Raw genomic sequence first — 20,915 nt, forward strand, 5'->3', positions numbered from 1 at the left:
TGTTTGGCCGGTTAGCTCAGTTGGTTAGAGCGTGGTGCTAATAACACCAAGGTCATGTGTTCGATCCCCATACGGGCCATGTGCTTTTTCTTGTTGTCCTACAAGAAATGCCAAGAAGGGATTTTATCCAGCGGCAAAGTGCATGAAGTGTGGGATGAATGCATTGGCTACAGTTAGCAGCCCTTGAAACTTGCAAGAGAACATCATAGACACATACAAAACAGAGAATTTTTAAATCCATGTTAGGAATAAACAAAAATGTCATCCTTTGGCTGATGCAGCATTTCTCTATATGGCATACATAGAAAACTTTTTCTCAAGAATAGCAATATGGCAAATCTAAGAAATGCTAAGGCTAATTAATCAATCAGGACATTTATTTGGTGATTGAATCTACTATGGGGGACTAAATTTTAAGACGAGAAGAAGAACAGACCTTTACTCTCATTAGTGCACACTGAAGAAGAAAATTCTTAAAACCAGAATATCTTAAAACCATAGCACAAGTGATGGATCACTGCATTCTTATTGCAACTTTTCCTATTTCCAAATGTTTGACAAACATCTCTCCAGTTGAAAACTGATTTGAAACAGTTTCAAAATTAGTTTGGAGTAAAGAAACCACTGAAGATGAAGGGATTTATACAAAGTTTAAATATAGATAAGCTATCCTAAAATTCAACTTTAAGGAAATTGAACAAAGTTAGGTCCCACCAAGATTTCAAATCAGATTACTGGATTCAAAGTCCAAAGTGCTCACCATTACACCATGGAACCCATTATTAGAGAATCTTCCTCTACTCAATATTGCTGATCTTTGAAATACTGAATGTTCTCCTGTTTTAGGTACATTTGGCATTTTTGTGTTTGCTGATGCTTTTATGTTTGGCCGGTTAGCTCAGTTGGTTAGAGCGTGGTGCTAATAACACCAAGGTCATGTGTTCGATCCCCATACGGGCCATGTGATTTTTATTGTTGTCCTACAAGAAATGCCAAGAAGGGATTTTATCCAGCGGCAAAGTGCATGAAGTGTGAGATGAATGCATTGGCTACAGTTAGCAGCCCTTGAAACTTGCAAGAGAACATCATAGACACATACAAAACAGAGAATTTTTAAATCCATGTTAGGAATAAACAAAAATGTCATCCTTTGGCTGATGCAGCATTTCTCTATATGGCATACATAGAAAACTTTTTCTCAAATATAGCAATATGGCAAATCTAAGAAATGCTAAGGCAAATTAATCAATCAGGACATTTATTTGGTGATTGAATCTACTATGGGGGACTAAGTTTTAAGAAGAGAAGAAGAACAGACCTTTACTCTCATTAGTGCACACTGAAGAAGAAAATTCTTAAAACCAGAATATCTTAAAACCATAGCACAAGTGATGGATCACTGCATTCTTATTGCAACTTTTCCTATTTCCAAATGTTTGACAAACATCTCTCCAGTTGAAAACTGATTTGAAACAGCTTCAAAATTAGTTTGGAGTAAAAAAACCACTGAAGATGATGGGATTTATACAAAGTTTAAATATAGATAAGCTATCCTAAAATTCAACTTTAAGGAAATTGAACAAAGTTAGGTCCCACCAAGATTTGACATCAGATTACTGGATTCAAAGTCCAAAGTGCTCACCATTACACCATGGAACCCATTATTAGAGAATCTTCCTCTACTCAATATTGCTGATCTTTGAAATACTGAATGTTCTCCTGTTTTAGGTACATTTGGCATTTTTGTGTTTGCTGATGCTTTTATGTTTGGCCGGTTAGCTCAGTTGGTTAGAGCGTGGTGCTAATAACACCAAGGTCATGTGTTCGATCCCCATACGGGCCATGTGATTTTTATTTTTGTCCTACAAGAAATGCCAAGAAGGGATTTTATCCAGCGGCAAAGTGCATGAAGTGTGGGATGAATGCATTGGCTACAGTTAGCAGCCCTTGAAACTTGCAAGAGAACATCATAGACACATACAAAACAGAGAATTTTTAAATCCGTTAGGAATAAACAAAAATGTCATCCTTTGGCTGATGCAGCATTTCTCTAAATGGCATACATAGAAAACTTTTTCTCAAATATAGCAATATGGCAAATCTAAGAAATGCTAAGGCAAATTAATCAATCAGGACATTTATTTGGTGATTGAATCTACTATGGGGGACTAAGTTTTAAGACTAGAAGAAGAACAGACCTTCACTCTCATTAGTGCACACTGAAGAAGAAAATTCTTAAAACCAGAATATCTTAAAACCATAGCACAAGTGATGGATCACTGCATTCTTATTGCAACTTTTCCTATTTCCAAATGTTTGACAAACATCTCTCCAGTTGAAAACTGATTTGAAACAGTTTCAAAATTAGTTTGGAGTGAAGAAACCACTGAAGATGATGGGATTTATACAAAGTTTAAATATAGATAAGCTATCCTAAAATTCAACTTTAAGGAAATTGAACAAAGTTAGGTCCCACCAAGATTTGAAATCAGATTACTGGATTCAAAGTCCAAAGTGCTCACCATTACACCATGGAACCCATTATTAGAGAGTCTTCCTCGACTCAATATTGCTGATCTTTGAAATACTGAATGTTCTCCTGTTTTAGGTACATTTGGCATTTTTGTGTTTGCTGATGCTTTTATGTTTGGCTGGTTAGCTCAGTTGGTTAGAGCGTGGTGCTAATAACACCAAGGTCATGTGTTCGATCCCCATACGGGCCATGTGCTTTTTCTTGTTGTCCTACAAGAAATGCCAAGAAGGGATTTTATCCAGCGGCAAAGTGCATGAAGTGTGGGATGAATGCATTGGCTACAGTTAGCAGCCCTTGAAACTTGCAAGAGAACATCATAGACACATACAAAACAGAGAATTGTTAAATCCATGTTAGGAATAAACAAAAATGTCATCCTTTGGCTGATGCAGCATTTCTCTATATGGCATACATAGAAAACTTTTTCTCAAATATAGCAATATGGCAAATCTAAGAAATGCTAAGGCAAATTAATCAATCAGGACATTTATTTGGTGATTGAATCTACTATGGGGGACTAAGTTTTAAGACGAGAAGAAGAACAGACCTTTACTCTCATTAGTGCACACTGAAGAAGAAAATTCTTAAAACCAGAATATCTTAAAACCATAGCACAAGTGATGGATCACTGCATTCTTATTGCAACTTTTCCTAATTCCAAATGTTTGACAAACATCTCTCCAGTTGAAAACTGATTTGAAACAGCTTCAAAATTAGTTTGGAGTAAAAAAACCACTGAAGATGATGGGATTTATACAAAGTTTAAATATAGATAAGCTATCCTAAAATTCAACTTTAAGGAAATTGAACAAAGTTAGGTCTCACCAAGATTTGAAATCAGAATACTGGATTCAAAGTCCAAAGTGCTCACCATTACACCATGGAACCCATTATTAGAGAGTCTTCCTCTACTCAATATTGCTGATCTTTGAAATACTGAATGTTCTCCTGTTTTAGGTACATTTGTCATTTTTGTGTTTGCTGATGCTTTTATGTTTGGCCGGTTAGCTCAGTTGGTTAGAGCGTGGTGCTAATAACGCCAAGGTCATGTGTTCGATCCCCATACGGGCCATGTGCTTTTTCTTGTTGTCCTACAAGAAATGCCAAGAAGGGATTTTATCCAGCGGCAAAGTGCATGAAGTGTGGGATGAATGCATTGGCTACAGTTAGCAGCCCTTGAAACTTGCAAGAGAACATCATAGACACATACAAAACAGAGAATTTTTAAATCCATGTTAGGAATAAACAAAAATGTCATCCTTTGGCTGATGCAGCATTTCTCTATATGGCATACATAGAAAACTTTTTCTCAAATATAGCAATATGGCAAATCTAAGAAATGCTAAGGCAAATTAATCAATCAGGACATTTATTTGGTGATTGAATCTACTATGGGGGACTAAGTTTTAAGACGAGAAGAAGAACAGACCTTTACTCTCATTAGTGCACACTGAAGAAGAAAATTCTTAAAACCAGAATATCTTAAAACCATAGCACAAGTGATGGATCACTGCATTCTTATTGCAACTTTTCCTAATTCCAAATGTTTGACAAACATCTCTCCAGTTGAAAACTGATTTGAAACAGCTTCAAAATTAGTTTGGAGTAAAAAAACCACTGAAGATGATGGGATTTATACAAAGTTTAAATATAGATAAGCTATCCTAAAATTCAACTTTAAGGAAATTGAACAAAGTTAGGTCTCACCAAGATTTGAAATCAGAATACTGGATTCAAAGTCCAAAGTGCTCACCATTACACCATGGAACCCATTATTAGAGAGTCTTCCTCTACTCAATATTGCTGATCTTTGAAATACTGAATGTTCTCCTGTTTTAGGTACATTTGTCATTTTTGTGTTTGCTGATGCTTTTATGTTTGGCCGGTTAGCTCAGTTGGTTAGAGCGTGGTGCTAATAACGCCAAGGTCATGTGTTCGATCCCCATACGGGCCATGTGCTTTTTCTTGTTGTCCTACAAGAAATGCCAAGAAGGGATTTTATCCAGCGGCAAAGTGCATGAAGTGTGGGATGAATGCATTGGCTACAGTTAGCAGCCCTTGAAACTTGCAAGAGAACATCATAGACACATACAAAACAGAGAATTTTTAAATCCATGTTAGGAATAAACAAAAATGTCATCCTTTGGCTGATGCAGCATTTCTCTATATGGCATACATAGAAAACTTTTTCTCAAGAATAGCAATATGGCAAATCTAAGAAATGCTAAGGCTAATTAATCAATCAGGACATTTATTTGGTGATTGAATCTACTATGGGGGACTAAGTTTTAAGACGAGAAGAAGAACAGACCTTTACTCTCATTAGTGCACACTGAAGAAGAAAATTCTTAAAACCAGAATATCTTAAAACCATAGCACAAGTGATGGATCACTGCATTCTTATTGCAACTTTTCCTATTTCCAAATGTTTGACAAACATCTCTCCAGTTGAAAACTGATTTGAAACAGTTTCAAAATTAGTTTGGAGTAAAGAAACCACTGAAGATGAAGGGATTTATACAAAGTTTAAATATAGATAAGCTATCCTAAAATTCAACTTTAAGGAAATTGAACAAAGTTAGGTCTCACCAAGATTTCAAATCAGATTACTGGATTCAAAGTCCAAAGTGCTCACCATTACACCATGGAACCCATTATTAGAGAATCTTCCTCTACTCAATATTGCTGATCTTTGAAATACTGAATGTTCTCCTGTTTTAGGTACATTTGGCATTTTTGTGTTTGCTGATGCTTTTATGTTTGGCCGGTTAGCTCAGTTGGTTAGAGCGTGGTGCTAATAACACCAAGGTCATGTGTTCGATCCCCATACGGGCCATGTGATTTTTATTGTTGTCCTACAAGAAATGCCAAGAAGGGATTTTATCCAGCGGCAAAGTGCATGAAGTGTGAGATGAATGCATTGGCTACAGTTAGCAGCCCTTGAAACTTGCAAGAGAACATCATAGACACATACAAAACAGAGAATTTTTAAATCCATGTTAGGAATAAACAAAAATGTCATCCTTTGGCTGATGCAGCATTTCTCTATATGGCATACATAGAAAACTTTTTCTCAAATATAGCAATATGGCAAATCTAAGAAATGCTAAGGCAAATTAATCAATCAGGACATTTATTTGGTGATTGAATCTACTATGGGGGACTAAGTTTTAAGAAGAGAAGAAGAACAGACCTTTACTCTCATTAGTGCACACTGAAGAAGAAAATTCTTAAAACCAGAATATCTTAAAACCATAGCACAAGTGATGGATCACTGCATTCTTATTGCAACTTTTCCTATTTCCAAATGTTTGACAAACATCTCTCCAGTTGAAAACTGATTTGAAACAGCTTCAAAATTAGTTTGGAGTAAAAAAACCACTGAAGATGATGGGATTTATACAAAGTTTAAATATAGATAAGCTATCCTAAAATTCAACTTTAAGCAAATTGAACAAAGTTAGGTCCCACCAAGATTTGAAATCAGATTACTGGATTCAAAGTCCAAAGTGCTCACCATCACACCATGGAACCCATTATTAGAGAGTCTTCCTCTACTCAATATTGCTGATCTTTGAAATACTGAATGTTCTCCTGTTTTAGGTACATTTGGCATTTTTGTGTTTGCTGATACTTTTATGTTTGGCCGGTTAGCTCAGTTGGTTAGAGTGTGGTGCTAATAACGCCAAGGTCATGTGTTCGATCCCCATACGGGCCATGTGCTTTTTCTTGTTGTCCTACAAGAAATGCCAAGAAGGGATTTTATCCAGCGGCAAAGTGCATGAAGTGTGGGATGAATGCATTGGCTACAGTTAGCAGCCCTTGAAACTTGCTAGAGAACATCATAGACACATACAAAACAGAGAATTTTTAAATCGATGTTAGGAATAAACAAAAATGTCATCCTTTGGCTGATGCAGCATTTCTCTATATGGCATACATAGAAAACTTTTTCTCAAATATAGCAATATGGCAAATCTAAGAAATGCTATGGCAAATTAATCAATCAGGACATTTATTTGGTGATTGAATCTACTATGGGGGACTAAGTTTTAAGAAGAGAAGAAGAACAGACCTTTACTCTCATTAGTGCACACTGAAGAAGAAAATTCTTAAAACCAGAATATCTTAAAACCATAGCACAAGTGATGGATCACTGCATTCTTATTGCAACTTTTCCTATTTCCAAATGTTTGACAAACATCTCTCCAGTTGAAAACTGATTTGAAACAGCTTCAAAATTAGTTTGGAGTAAAAAAACCACTGAAGATGATGGGATTTATACAAAGTTTAAATATAGATAAGCTATCCTAAAATTCAACTTTAAGGAAATTGAACAAAGTTAGGTCCCACCAAGATTTGAAATCAGATTACTGGATTCAAAGTCCAAAGTGCTCACCATTACACCATGGAACCCATTATTAGAGAGTCTTCCTCTACTCAATATTGCTGATCTTTGAAATACTGAATGTTCTCCTGTTTTAGGTACATTTGGCATTTATGAGTTTGCTGATGTTTTTATGTTTGGCCGGTTAGCTCATTTGCTAAGAGCGTTGTGCTAATAACGCCAAGGTCATGTGTTCGATCCCCATACGGGCCATGTGCTTTTTCTTGTTGTCCTACAAGAAATGCCAAGAAGGGATTTTATCCAGCGGCAAAGTGCATGAAGTGTGGGATGAATGCATTGGCTACAGTTAGCAGCCCTTGAAACTTGCTAGAGAACATCATAGACACATACAAAACAGAGAATTTTTACATCCATGTTAGGAATAAACAAAAATGTCATCCTTTGGCTGATGCAGCATTTCTCTATATGGCATACATAGAAAACTTTTTCTCAAATATAGCAATATGGCAAATCTAAGAAATGCTAAGGCTAATTAATCAATCAGGACATTTATTTGGTGATTGAATCTACTATGGGGGACTAAGTTTTAAGAAGAGAAGAAGAACAGACCTTTACTCTCATTAGTGCACACTGAAGAAGAAAATTCTTAAAACCAGAATATCTTAAAACCATAGCACAAGTGATGGATCACTGCATTCTTATTGCAACTTTTCCTATTTCCAAATGTTTGACAAACATCTCTCCAGTTGAAAACTGATTTGAAACAGCTTCAAAATTAGTTTGGAGTAAAAAAACCACTGAAGATGATGGGATTTATACAAAGTTTAAATATAGATAAGCTATCCTAAAATTCAACTTTAAGGAAATTGAACAAAGTTAGGTCCCACCAAGATTTGAAATCAGATTACTGGATTCAAAGTCCAAAGTGCTCACCATTACACCATGGAACCCATTATTAGAGAGTCTTCCTCTACTCAATATTGCTGATCTTTGAAATACTGAATGTTCTCCTGTTTTAAGTACATTTGGCATTTATGAGTTTGCTGATGTTTTTATGTTTGGCCGGTTAGCTCATTTGCTAAGAGCGTTGTGCTAATAACGCCAAGGTCATGTGTTCGATCCCCATACGGGCCATGTGCTTTTTCTTGTTGTCCTACAAGAAATGCCAAGAAGGGATTTTATCCAGCGGCAAAGTGCATGAAGTGTGGGATGAATGCATTGGCTACAGTTAGCAGCCCTTGAAACTTGCTAGAGAACATCATAGACACATACAAAACAGAGAATTTTTACATCCATGTTAGGAATAAACAAAAATGTCATCCTTTGGCTGATGCAGCATTTCTCTATATGGCATACATAGAAAACTTTTTCTCAAATATAGCAATATGGCAAATCTAAGAAATGCTAAGGCTAATTAATCAATCAGGACATTTATTTGGTGATTGAATCTACTATGGGGGACTAAGTTTTAAGAAGAGAAGAAGAACAGACCTTTACTCTCATTAGTGCACACTGAAGAAGAAAATTCTTAAAACCAGAATATCTTAAAACCATAGCACAAGTGATGGATCACTGCATTCTTATTGCAACTTTTCCTATTTCCAAATGTTTGACAAACATCTCTCCAGTTGAAAACTGATTTGAAACAGCTTCAAAATTAGTTTGGAGTAAAAAAACCACTGAAGATGATGGGATTTATACAAAGTTTAAATATAGATAAGCTATCCTAAAATTCAACTTTAAGCAAATTGAACAAAGTTAGGTCCCACCAAGATTTCAAATCAGATTACTGGATTCAAAGTCCAAAGTGCTCACCATTACACCATGGAACCCATTATTAGAGAATCTTCCTCTACTCAATATTGCTGATCTTTGAAATACTGAATGTTCTCCTGTTTTAGGTACATTTGGCATTTTTGTGTTTGCTGATGCTTTTATGTTTGGCCGGTTAGCTCAGTTGGTTAGAGCGTGGTGCTAATAACGCCAAGGTCATGTGTTCGATCCCCATACGGGCTGTGTGCTTTTTCTTGTTGTCCTACAAGAAATGCCAAGAAGGGATTTTATCCAGCGGCAAAGTGCATGAAGTGTGGGATGAATGCATTGGCTACAGTTAGCAGCCCTTGAAACTTGCTAGAGAACATCATAGACACATACAAAACAGAGAATTTTTAAATCCATGTTAGGAATAAACAAAAATGTCATCCTTTGGCTGATGCAGCATTTCTCTATATGGCATACATAGAAAACTTTTTCTCAAATATAGCAATATGGCAAATCTAAGAAATGCTAAGGCTAATTAATCAATCAGGACATTTAATTGGTGATTGAATCTACTATGGGGGACTAAGTTTTAAGAAGAGAAGAAGAACAGACCTTTACTCTCATTAGTGCACACTGAAGAAGAAAATTCTTAAAACCAGAATATCTTAAAACCATAGCACAAGTGATGGATCACTGCATTCTTATTGCAACTTTTCCTATTTCCAAATGTTTGACAAACATCTCTCCAGTTGAAAACTGATTTGAAACAGCTTCAAAATTAGTTTGGAGTAAAAAAACCACTGAAGATGATGGGATTTATACAAAGTTTAAATATAGATAAACTATCCTAAAATTCAACTTTAAGGGAATTGAACAAAGTTAGGTCCCACCAAGATTTGGAATCAGATTACTGGATTCAAAGTCCGAAGTGCTCACCATTACACCATGGAACCCATTATTAGAGAGTCTTCCTCTACTCAATATTGCTGATCTTTGAAATACTGAATGTTCTCCTGTTTTAGGTACATTTGGCATTTTTGTGTTTGCTGATGCTTTTATGTTTGGCCGGTTAGCTCAGTTGATTAGAGCGTGGTGCTAATAATGCCAAGGTCATGTGTTCGATCCCCATACGGGCCATGTGATTTTTATTGTTGTCCTACAAGAAATGCCAAGAAGGGATTTTATCCAGCGGCAAAGTGCATGAAGTGTGGGATGAATGCATTGGCTACAGTTAGCAGCCCTTGAATCTTGCTAGAGAACATCATAGACACATACAAAACAGAGAATTTTTAAATCCATGTTAGGAATAAACAAAAATGTCATCCTTTGGCTGATGCAGCATTTCTCTATATGGCATACATAGAAAACTTATTCTCAAATATAGCAATATGGCAAATCTAAGAAATGCTAAGGCAAATTAATCAATCAGGACATTTATTTGGTGATTGATTCTACTATGGGGGACTAAGTTTTAAGACAAGAAGAAGAACAGACCTTTACTCTCATTAGTGCACACTGAAGAAGAAAATTCTTAAAACCAGAATATCTTAAAACCATAGCACAAGTGATGGATCACTGCATTCTTATTGCAACTTTTCCTATTTCCAAATGTTTGACAAACATCTCTCCAGTTGAAAACTGATTTGAAACAGCTTCAAAATTAGTTTGGAGTAAAAAAACCACTGAAGATGATGGGATTTATACAAAGTTTAAATATAGATAAGCTATCCTAAAATTCAACTTTAAGGAAATTGAACAAAGTTAGGTCCCACCAAGATTTGAAATCAGATTACTGGATTCAAAGTCCAAAGTGCTCACCATTACACCATGGAACCCATTATTAGAGAGTCTTCCTCTACTCAATATTGCTGATCTTTGAAATACTGAATGTTCTCCTGTTTTAGGTACATTTGGCATTTTTGTGTTTGCTGATGCTTTTATGTTTGGCCGGTTAGCTCAGTTGGTTAGAGTGTGGTGCTAATAATGCCAAGGTCATGTGTTCGATCCCCATACGGGCCATGTGCTTTTTCTTGTTGTCCTACAAGAAATGCCAGGAAGGGATTTTATCCAGCGGCAAAGTGCATGAAGTGTGGTATGAATGCATTGGCTACAGTTAGCAGCCCTTTAAACTTGCTAGAGAACATCATAGACACATACAAAACAGAGAATTTTTTAATCCATGTTAGGAATAAACAAAAATGTCATCCTTTGGCTGATGCAGCATTTCTCTATATGGCATACATAGAAAACTTTTTCTCAAATATAGCAATATGGCAAATCTAAGAAATGCTAAGGCTAATTAATCAATCAGGACATTTATTTGGTGATTGAATCTACTATGGGGGACAAAGTTTTAAGAAGAGAAGAAGAACAGACCTTTACTCTCATTAGTGCACACTGAAGAAGAAAATTCTTAAAACCAGAATATCTTAAAACCATAGCACAAGTGATGGATCACTGCATTCTTATTGCAACTTTTCCTATTTCCAAATGTTTGACAAACATCTCTCCAGTTGAAAACTGATTTGAAACAGCTTCAAAATTAGTTTGGAGTAAAAAAACCACTGAAGATGATGGGATTTATACAAAGTTTAAATATAGATAAGCTATCCTAAAATTCAACTTTAAGGAAATTGAACAAAGTTAGGTCCCACCAAGATTTGAAATCCGATTACTGGATTCAAAGTCCAAAGTGCTCACCATTACGCCATGGAACCCATTATTAGAGAGTCTTCCTCTACTCAATATTGCTGATCTTTGAAATACTGAATGTTCTCCTGTTTTAGGTACATTTGTCATTTTTGTGTTTGCTGATGCTTTTATGTTTGGCCGGTTAGCTCAGTTGGTTAGAGCGTGGTGCTAATAACGCCAAGGTCATGTGTTCGATCCCCATACGGGCCATGTGCTTTTTCTTGTTGTCCTACAAGAAATGCCAAGAAGGGATTTTATCCAGCGGCAAAGTGCATGAAGTGTGGGATGAATGCATTGGCTACAGTTAGCAGCCCTTGAAACTTGCAAGAGAACATCATAGACACATACAAAACAGAGAATTTTTAAATCCATGTTAGGAATAAACAAAAATGTCATCCTTTGGCTGATGCAGCATTTCTCTATATGGCATACATAGAAAACTTTTTCTCAAGAATAGCAATATGGCAAATCTAAGAAATGCTAAGGCTAATTAATCAATCAGGACATTTATTTGGTGATTGAATCTACTATGGGGGACTAAGTTTTAAGACGAGAAGAAGAACAGACCTTTACTCTCATTAGTGCACACTGAAGAAGAAAATTCTTAAAACCAGAATATCTTAAAACCATAGCACAAGTGATGGATCACTGCATTCTTATTGCAACTTTTCCTATTTCCAAATGTTTGACAAACATCTCTCCAGTTGAAAACTGATTTGAAACAGTTTCAAAATTAGTTTGGAGTAAAGAAACCACTGAAGATGAAGGGATTTATACAAAGTTTAAATATAGATAAGCTATCCTAAAATTCAACTTTAAGGAAATTGAACAAAGTTAGGTCCCACCAAGATTTCAAATCAGATTACTGGATTCAAAGTCCAAAGTGCTCACCATTACACCATGGAACCCATTATTAGAGAATCTTCCTCTACTCAATATTGCTGATCTTTGAAATACTGAATGTTCTCCTGTTTTAGGTACATTTGGCATTTTTGTGTTTGCTGATGCTTTTATGTTTGGCCGGTTAGCTCAGTTGGTTAGAGCGTGGTGCTAATAACACCAAGGTCATGTGTTCGATCCCCATACGGGCCATGTGATTTTTCTTGTTGTCCTACAAGAAATGCCAAGAAGGGATTTTATCCAGCGGCAAAGTGCATGAAGTGTGAGATGAATGCATTGGCTACAGTTAGCAGCCCTTGAAACTTGCAAGAGAACATCATAGACACATACAAAACAGAGAATTTTTAAATCCATGTTAGGAATAAACAAAAATGTCATCCTTTGGCTGATGCAGCATTTCTCTATATGGCATACATAGAAAACTTTTTCTCAAATATAGCAATATGGCAAATCTAAGAAATGCTAAGGCAAATTAATCAATCAGGACATTTATTTGGTGATTGAATCTACTATGGGGGACTAAGTTTTAAGAAGAGAAGAAGAACAGACCTTTACTCTCATTAGTGCACACTGAAGAAGAAAATTCTTAAAACCAGAATATCTTAAAACCATAGCACAAGTGATGGATCACTGCATTCTTATTGCAACTTTTCCTATTTCCAAATGTTTGACAAACATCTCTCCAGTTGAAAACTGATTTGAAACAGCTTCAAAATTAGTTTGGAGTAAAAAAACCACTGAAGATGATGGGATTTATACAAAGTTTAAATATAGATAAGCTATCCTAAAATTCAACTTTAAGGAAATTGAACAAAGTTAGGTCCCACCAAGATTTGACATCAGATTACTGGATTCAAAGTCCAAAGTGCTCACCATTACACCATGGAACCCATTATTAGAGAATCTTCCTCTACTCAATATTGCTGATCTTTGAAATACTGAATGTTCTCCTGTTTTAGGTACATTTGGCATTTTTGTGTTTGCTGAAGCTTTTATGTTTGGCCGGTTAGCTCAGTTGGTTAGAGCGTGGTGCTAATAACACCAAGGTCATGTGTTCGATCCCCATACGGGCCATGTGCTTTTTCTTGTTGTCCTACAAGAAATGCCAAGAAGGGATTTTATCCAGCGGCAAAGTGCATGAAGTGTGGGATGAATGCATTGGCTACAGTTAGCAGCCCTTGAAACTTGCAAGAGAACATCATAGACACATACAAAACAGAGAATTTTTAAATCCATGTTAGGAATAAACAAAAATGTCATCCTTTGGCTGATGCAGCATTTCTCTATATGGCATACATAGAAAACTTTTTCTCAAGAATAGCAATATGGCAAATCTAAGAAATGCTAAGGCTAATTAATCAATCAGGACATTTATTTGGTGATTGAATCTACTATGGGGGACTAAGTTTTAAGACGAGAAGAAGAACAGACCTTTACTCTCATTAGTGCACACTGAAGAAGAAAATTCTTAAAACCAGAATATCTTAAAACCATAGCACAAGTGATGGATCACTGCATTCTTATTGCAACTTTTCCTATTTCCAAATGTTTGACAAACATCTCTCCAGTTGAAAACTGATTTGAAACAGTTTCAAAATTAGTTTGGAGTAAAGAAACCACTGAAGATGAAGGGATTTATACAAAGTTTAAATATAGATAAGCTATCCTAAAATTCAACTTTAAGGAAATTGAACAAAGTTAGGTCCCACCAAGATTTCAAATCAGATTACTGGATTCAAAGTCCAAAGTGCTCACCATTACACCATGGAACCCATTATTAGAGAATCTTCCTCTACTCAATATTGCTGATCTTTGAAATACTGAATGTTCTCCTGTTTTAGGTACATTTGGCATTTTTGTGTTTGCTGATGCTTTTATGTTTGGCCGGTTAGCTCAGTTGGTTAGAGCGTGGTGCTAATAACACCAAGGTCATGTGTTCGATCCCCATACGGGCCATGTGATTTTTATTGTTGTCCTACAAGAAATGCCAAGAAGGGATTTTATCCAGCGGCAAAGTGCATGAAGTGTGAGATGAATGCATTGGCTACAGTTAGCAGCCCTTGAAACTTGCAAGAGAACATCATAGACACATACAAAACAGAGAATTTTTAAATCCATGTTAGGAATAAACAAAAATGTCATCCTTTGGCTGATGCAGCATTTCTCTATATGGCATACATAGAAAACTTTTTCTCAAATATAGCAATATGGCAAATCTAAGAAATGCTAAGGCAAATTAATCAATCAGGACATTTATTTGGTGATTGAATCTACTATGGGGGACTAAGTTTTAAGAAGAGAAGAAGAACAGACCTTTACTCTCATTAGTGCACACTGAAGAAGAAAATTCTTAAAACCAGAATATCTTAAAACCATAGCACAAGTGATGGATCACTGCATTCTTATTGCAACTTTTCCTATTTCCAAATGTTTGACAAACATCTCTCCAGTTGAAAACTGATTTGAAACAGCTTCAAAATTAGTTTGGAGTAAAAAAACCACTGAAGATGATGGGATTTATACAAAGTTTAAATATAGATAAGCTATCCTAAAATTCAACTTTAAGGAAATTGAACAAAGTTAGGTCCCACCAAGATTTGACATCAGATTACTGGATTCAAAGTCCAAAGTGCTCACCATTACACCATGGAACCCATTATTAGAGAATCTTCCTCTACTCAATATTGCTGATCTTTGAAATACTGAATGTTCTCCTGTTTTAGGTACATTTGCCATTTTTGTGTTTGCTGATGCTTTTATGTTTGGCCGGTTAGCTCAGTTGGTTAGAGCGTGGTGCTAATAACACCAAGGTCATGTGTTCGATCCCCATACGGGCCATGTGATTTTTATTGTTGTCCTACAAGAAATGCCAAGAAGGGATTTTATCCAGCGGCAAAGTGCATGAAGTGTGGGATGAATGCATTGGCTACAGTTAGCAGCCCTTGAAACTTGCAAGAGAACATCATAGACACATACAAAACAGAGAATTTTTAAATCCGTTAGGAATAAACAAAAATGTCATCCTTTGGCTGATGCAGCATTTCTCTAAATGGCATACATAGAAAACTTTTTCTCAAATATAGCAATATGGCAAATCTAAGAAATGCTAAGGCAAATTAATCAATCAGGACATTTATTTGGTGATTGAATCTACTATGGGGGACTAAGTTTTAAGACTAGAAGAAGAACAGACCTTTACTCTCATTAGTGCACACTGAAGAAGAAAATTCTTAAAACCAGAATATCTTAAAACCATAGCACAAGTGATGGATCACTGCATTCTTATTGCAACTTTTCCTATTTCCAAATGTTTGACAAACATCTCTCCAGTTGAAAACTGATTTGAAACAGTTTCAAAATTAGTTTGGAGTGAAGAAACCACTGAAGATGATGGGATTTATACAAAGTTTAAATATAGATAAGCTATCCTAAAATTCAACTTTAAGGAAATTGAACAAAGTTAGGTCCCACCAAGATTTGAAATCAGATTACTGGATTCAAAGTCCAAAGTGCTCACCATTACACCATGGAACCCATTATTAGAGAGTCTTCCTCGACTCAATATTGCTGATCTTTGAAATACTGAATGTTCTCCTGTTTTAGGTACATTTGGCATTTTTGTGTTTGCTGATGCTTTTATGTTTGGCTGGTTAGCTCAGTTGGTTAGAGCGTGGTGCTAATAACACCAAGGTCATGTGTTCGATCCCCATACGGGCCATGTGCTTTTTCTTGTTGTCCTACAAGAAATGCCAAGAAGGGATTTTATCCAGCGGCAAAGTGCATGAAGTGTGGGATGAATGCATTGGCTACAGTTAGCAGCCCTTGAAACTTGCAAGAGAACATCATAGACACATACAAAACAGAGAATTGTTAAATCCATGTTAGGAATAAACAAAAATGTCATCCTTTGGCTGATGCAGCATTTCTCTATATGGCATACATAGAAAACTTTTTCTCAAATATAGCAATATGGCAAATCTAAGAAATGCTAAGGCAAATTAATCAATCAGGACATTTATTTGGTGATTGAATCTACTATGGGGGACTAAGTTTTAAGACGAGAAGAAGAACAGACCTTTACTCTCATTAGTGCACACTGAAGAAGAAAATTCTTAAAACCAGAATATCTTAAAACCATAGCACAAGTGATGGATCACTGCATTCTTATTGCAACTTTTCCTAATTCCAAATGTTTGACAAACATCTCTCCAGTTGAAAACTGATTTGAAACAGCTTCAAAATTAGTTTGGAGTAAAAAAACCACTGAAGATGATGGGATTTATACAAGGTTTAAATATAGATAAGCTATCCTAAAATTCAACTTTAAGGAAATTGAACAAAGTTAGGTCTCACCAAGATTTGAAATCAGAATACTGGATTCAAAGTCCAAAGTGCTCACCATTACACCATGGAACCCATTATTAGAGAGTCTTCCTCTACTCAATATTGCTGATCTTTGAAATACTGAATGTTCTCCTGTTTTAGGTACATTTGGCATTTTTGTGTTTGCTGATGCTTTTATGTTTGGCCGGTTAGCTCAGTTGGTTAGAGTGTGGTGCTAATAATGCCAAGGTCATGTGTTCGATCCCCATACGGGCCATGTGCTTTTTCTTGTTGTCCTACAAGAAATGCCAGGAAGGGATTTTATCCAGCGGCAAAGTGCATGAAGTGTGGGATGAATGCATTGGCTACAGTTAGCAGCCCTTGAAACTTGCTAGAGAACATCATAGACACATACATAACAGAGAATTTTTAAATCCATGTTAGGAATAAACAAAAATGTCATCCTTTGGCTGATGCAGCATTTCTCTATATGGCATACATAGAAAACTTTTTCTCAAATATAGCAATATGGCAAATCTAAGAAATGCTATTAGTTTGGAGTGAAGAAACCACTGAAGATGATGGGATTTATACAAAGTTTAAATATAGATAAGCTATCCTAAAATTCAACTTTAAGGAAATTGAACAAAGTTAGGTCCCACCAAGATTTGAAATCAGATTACTGGATTCAAAGTCCAAAGTGCTCACCATTACACCATGGAACCCATTATTAGAGAATCTTCCTCTACTCAATATTGCTGATCTTTGAAATACCGGTTAGCTCAGTTGGTTAGAGCATGGTGCTAATAACGCCAAGGTCATGTGTTCGATCCCCATACGGGCCATGTGCTTTTTCTTGTTGTCCTACAAGAAATGCCAAGAAGCGATTTTATCCAGCGGCAAAGTGCATGAAGTGTGGGATGAATGCATTGGCTACAGTTAGCAGCCCTTGAAACTTGCTAGAGAACATCATAGACACATACAAAACAGAGAATTTTTAAATCCATGTTAGGAATAAACAAAAATGTCATCCTTTGGCTGATGCAGCATTTCTCTATATGGCATACATTGAAAACTTTTTCTCAAATATAGCAATATGGCAAATCTAAGAAATGCTAAGGCAAATTAATCAATCAGGACATTTATTTGGTGATTGAATCTACTATGGGGAACTAAGTTTTAAGAAGAGAAGAAGAACAGACCTTTACTCTCATTAGTGCACACTGAAGAAGAAAATTCTTAAAACCAGAATATCTTAAAACCATAGCACAAGTGATGGATCACTGCATTCTTATTGCAACTTTTCCTATTTCCAAATGTTTGACAAACATCTCTCCAGTTGAAAACTGATTTGAAACAGCTTCAAAATTAGTTTGGAGTAAAAAAACCACTGAAGATGATGGGATTTATACAAAGTTTAAATATAGATAAGCTATCCTAAAATTCAACTTTAAGGAAATTGAACAAAGTTAGGTCCCACCAAGATTTGAAATCAGATTACTGGATTCAAAGTCCAAAGTGCTCACCATTACACCATGGAACCCATTATTAGAGAGTCTTCCTCTACTCAATATTGCTGATCTTTGAAAAACTGAATGTTCTCCTGTTTTAGGTACATTTGGCATTTTTGTGTTTGCTGATGCTTTTATGTTTGGCCGGTTAGCTCAGTTGGTTAGAGCGTGGTGCTAATAACGCCAAGGTCATGTGTTTGATCCCCATACGGGCCATGTGCTTTTTCTTGTTGTCTTACAAGAAATGCCAAGAAGGGATTTTATCCAGCGGCAAAGTGCATGAAGTGTGGGATGAATGCATTGGCTACAGTTAGCAGCCCTTGAAACTTGCTAGAGAACATCATAGACACATACAAAACAGAGAATTTTTAAATCCATGTTAGGACTAAACAAAAATGTCATCCTTTGGCTGATGCAGCATTTCTCTATATGGCATACATAGAAAACTTTTTCTCAAATATAGCAATATGGCAAATCTAAGAAATGCTAAGGCAAATTAATCAATCAGGACATTTATTTGGTGATTGAATCTACTATGGGGGACTAAGTTTTAAGACGAGAAGAAGAACAGACCTTTACTCTCATTGGTGCACACTGAAGAAGAAAATTCTTAAAACCAGAATATCTTAAAACCATAGCACAAGTGATGGATCACTGCATTCTTATTGCAACTTTTCCTATTTCCAAATGTTTGACAAACATCTCTCCAGTTGAAAACTGATTTGAAACAGTTTCAAAATTAGTTTGGAGTAAAGAAACCACTGAAGATGATGGGATTTATACAAAGTTTAAATATAGATAAGCTATCCTAAAATTCAACTTTAAGGAAATTGAACAAAGTTAGGTCCCACCAAGATTTGAAATCAGATTACTGGATTCAAAGTCCAAAGTGCTCACCATTACACCATGGAACCCATTATTAGAGAGTCTTCCTCTACTCAATATTGCTGATCTTTGAAATACTGAATGTTCTCCTGTTTTAGGTACATTTGGCATTTTTGTGTTTGCTGATGCTTTTATGTTTGGCTGGTTAGCTCAGTTGGTTAGAGCGTGGTGCTAATAACACCAAGGTCATGTGTTCGATCCCCATACGGGCCATGTGCTTTTTCTTGTTGTCCTACAAGAAATGCCAAGAAGGGATTTTATCCAGCGGCAAAGTGCATGAAGTGTGGGATGAATGCATTGGCTACAGTTAGCAGCCCTTGAAACTTGCAAGAGAACATCATAGACACATACAAAACAGAGAATTGTTAAATCCATGTTAGGAATAAACAAAAATGTCATCCTTTGGCTGATGCAGCATTTCTCTATATGGCATACATAGAAAACTTTTTCTCAAATATAGCAATATGGCAAATCTAAGAAATGCTAAGGCAAATTAATCAATCAGGACATTTATTTGGTGATTGAATCAACTATGGGGGACTAAGTTTTAAGACGAGAAGAAGAACAGACCTTTACTCTCATTAGTGCACACTGAAGAAGAAAATTCTTAAAACCAGAATATCTTAAAACCATAGCACAAGTGATGGATCACTGCATTCTTATTGCAACTTTTCCTAATTCCAAATGTTTGACAAACATCTCTCCAGTTGAAAACTGATTTGAAACAGCTTCAAAATTAGTTTGGCGTAAAAAAACCACTGAAGATGATGGGATTTATACAAAGTTTAAATATAGATAAGCTATCCTAAAATTCAACTTTAAGGAAATTGAACAAAGTTAGGTCTCACCAAGATTTGAAATCAGAATACTGGATTCAAAGTCCAAAGTGCTCACCATTACACCATGGAACCCATTATTAGAGAGTCTTCCTCTACTCAATATTGCTGATCTTTGAAATACTGAATGTTCTCCTGTTTTAGGTACATTTGGCATTTTTGTGTTTGCTGATGCTTTTATGTTTGGCCGGTTAGCTCAGTTGGTTAGAGTGTGGTGCTAATAATGCCAAGGTCATGTGTTCGATCCCCATACGGGCCATGTGCTTTTTCTTGTTGTCCTACAAGAAATGCCAGGAAGGGATTTTATCCAGCGGCAAAGTGCATGAAGTGTGGGATGAATGCATTGGCTACAGTTAGCAGCCCTTGAAACTTGCTAGAGAACATCATAGACACATACATAACAGAGAATTTTTAAATCCATGTTAGGAATAAACAAAAATGTCATCCTTTGGCTGATGCAGCATTTCTCTATATGGCATACATAGAAAACTTTTTCTCAAATATAGCAATATGGCAAATCTAAGAAATGCTATTAGTTTGGAGTGAAGAAACCACTGAAGATGATGGGATTTATACAAAGTTTAAATATAGATAAGCTATCCTAAAATTCAACTTTAAGGAAATTGAACAAAGTTAGGTCCCACCAAGATTTGAAATCAGATTACTGGATTCAAAGTCCAAAGTGCTCACCATTACACCATGGAACCCATTATTAGAGAATCTTCCTCTACTCAATATTGCTGATCTTTGAAATACCGGTTAGCTCAGTTGGTTAGAGCATGGTGCTAATAACGCCAAGGTCATGTGATCGATCCCCATACGGGCCATGTGCTTTTTCTTGTTGTCCTACAAGAAATGCCAAGAAGCGATTTTATCCAGCGGCAAAGTGCATGAAGTGTGGGATGAATGCATTGGCTACAGTTAGCAGCCCTTGAAACTTGCTAGAGAACATCATAGACACATACAAAACAGAGAATTTTTAAATCCATGTTAGGAATAAACAAAAATGTCATCCTTTGGCTGATGCAGCATTTCTCTATATGGCATACATTGAAAACTTTTTCTCAAATATAGCAATATGGCAAATCTAAGAAATGCTAAGGCAAATTAATCAATCAGGACATTTA

At 36.0% G+C, this 20,915-nt stretch overlaps 4 non-coding genes across 4 annotated transcripts; all 4 read left to right on the forward strand.

Moving 5' to 3' along the window:
• Positions 1-3,531: 3,531 nt before the first annotated feature.
• On the forward strand, positions 3,532-3,605 carry TRNAI-AAU (transfer RNA isoleucine (anticodon AAU)). The gene has a single exon. It is a non-coding gene; the product is annotated as a tRNA-Ile (tRNA).
• Positions 3,606-4,413: 808 nt separating this feature from the next.
• TRNAI-AAU (transfer RNA isoleucine (anticodon AAU)) lies at positions 4,414-4,487 on the forward strand. Its single transcript has one exon. It is a non-coding gene; the product is annotated as a tRNA-Ile (tRNA).
• Positions 4,488-6,177: 1,690 nt separating this feature from the next.
• Positions 6,178-6,251, forward strand: TRNAI-AAU (transfer RNA isoleucine (anticodon AAU)). Its single transcript has one exon. It is a non-coding gene; the product is annotated as a tRNA-Ile (tRNA).
• Positions 6,252-11,469: 5,218 nt separating this feature from the next.
• On the forward strand, positions 11,470-11,543 carry TRNAI-AAU (transfer RNA isoleucine (anticodon AAU)). Its single transcript has one exon. It is a non-coding gene; the product is annotated as a tRNA-Ile (tRNA).
• The last annotated feature ends 9,372 nt before the right edge of the window (positions 11,544-20,915 follow it).

This window comes from Taudactylus pleione, unplaced genomic scaffold (assembly GCF_031769625.1).
Source record: "Taudactylus pleione unplaced genomic scaffold, aTauple2 ptg000085l, whole genome shotgun sequence".
NCBI classification, from domain to species: Eukaryota; Metazoa; Chordata; class Amphibia; order Anura; family Myobatrachidae; genus Taudactylus; species Taudactylus pleione.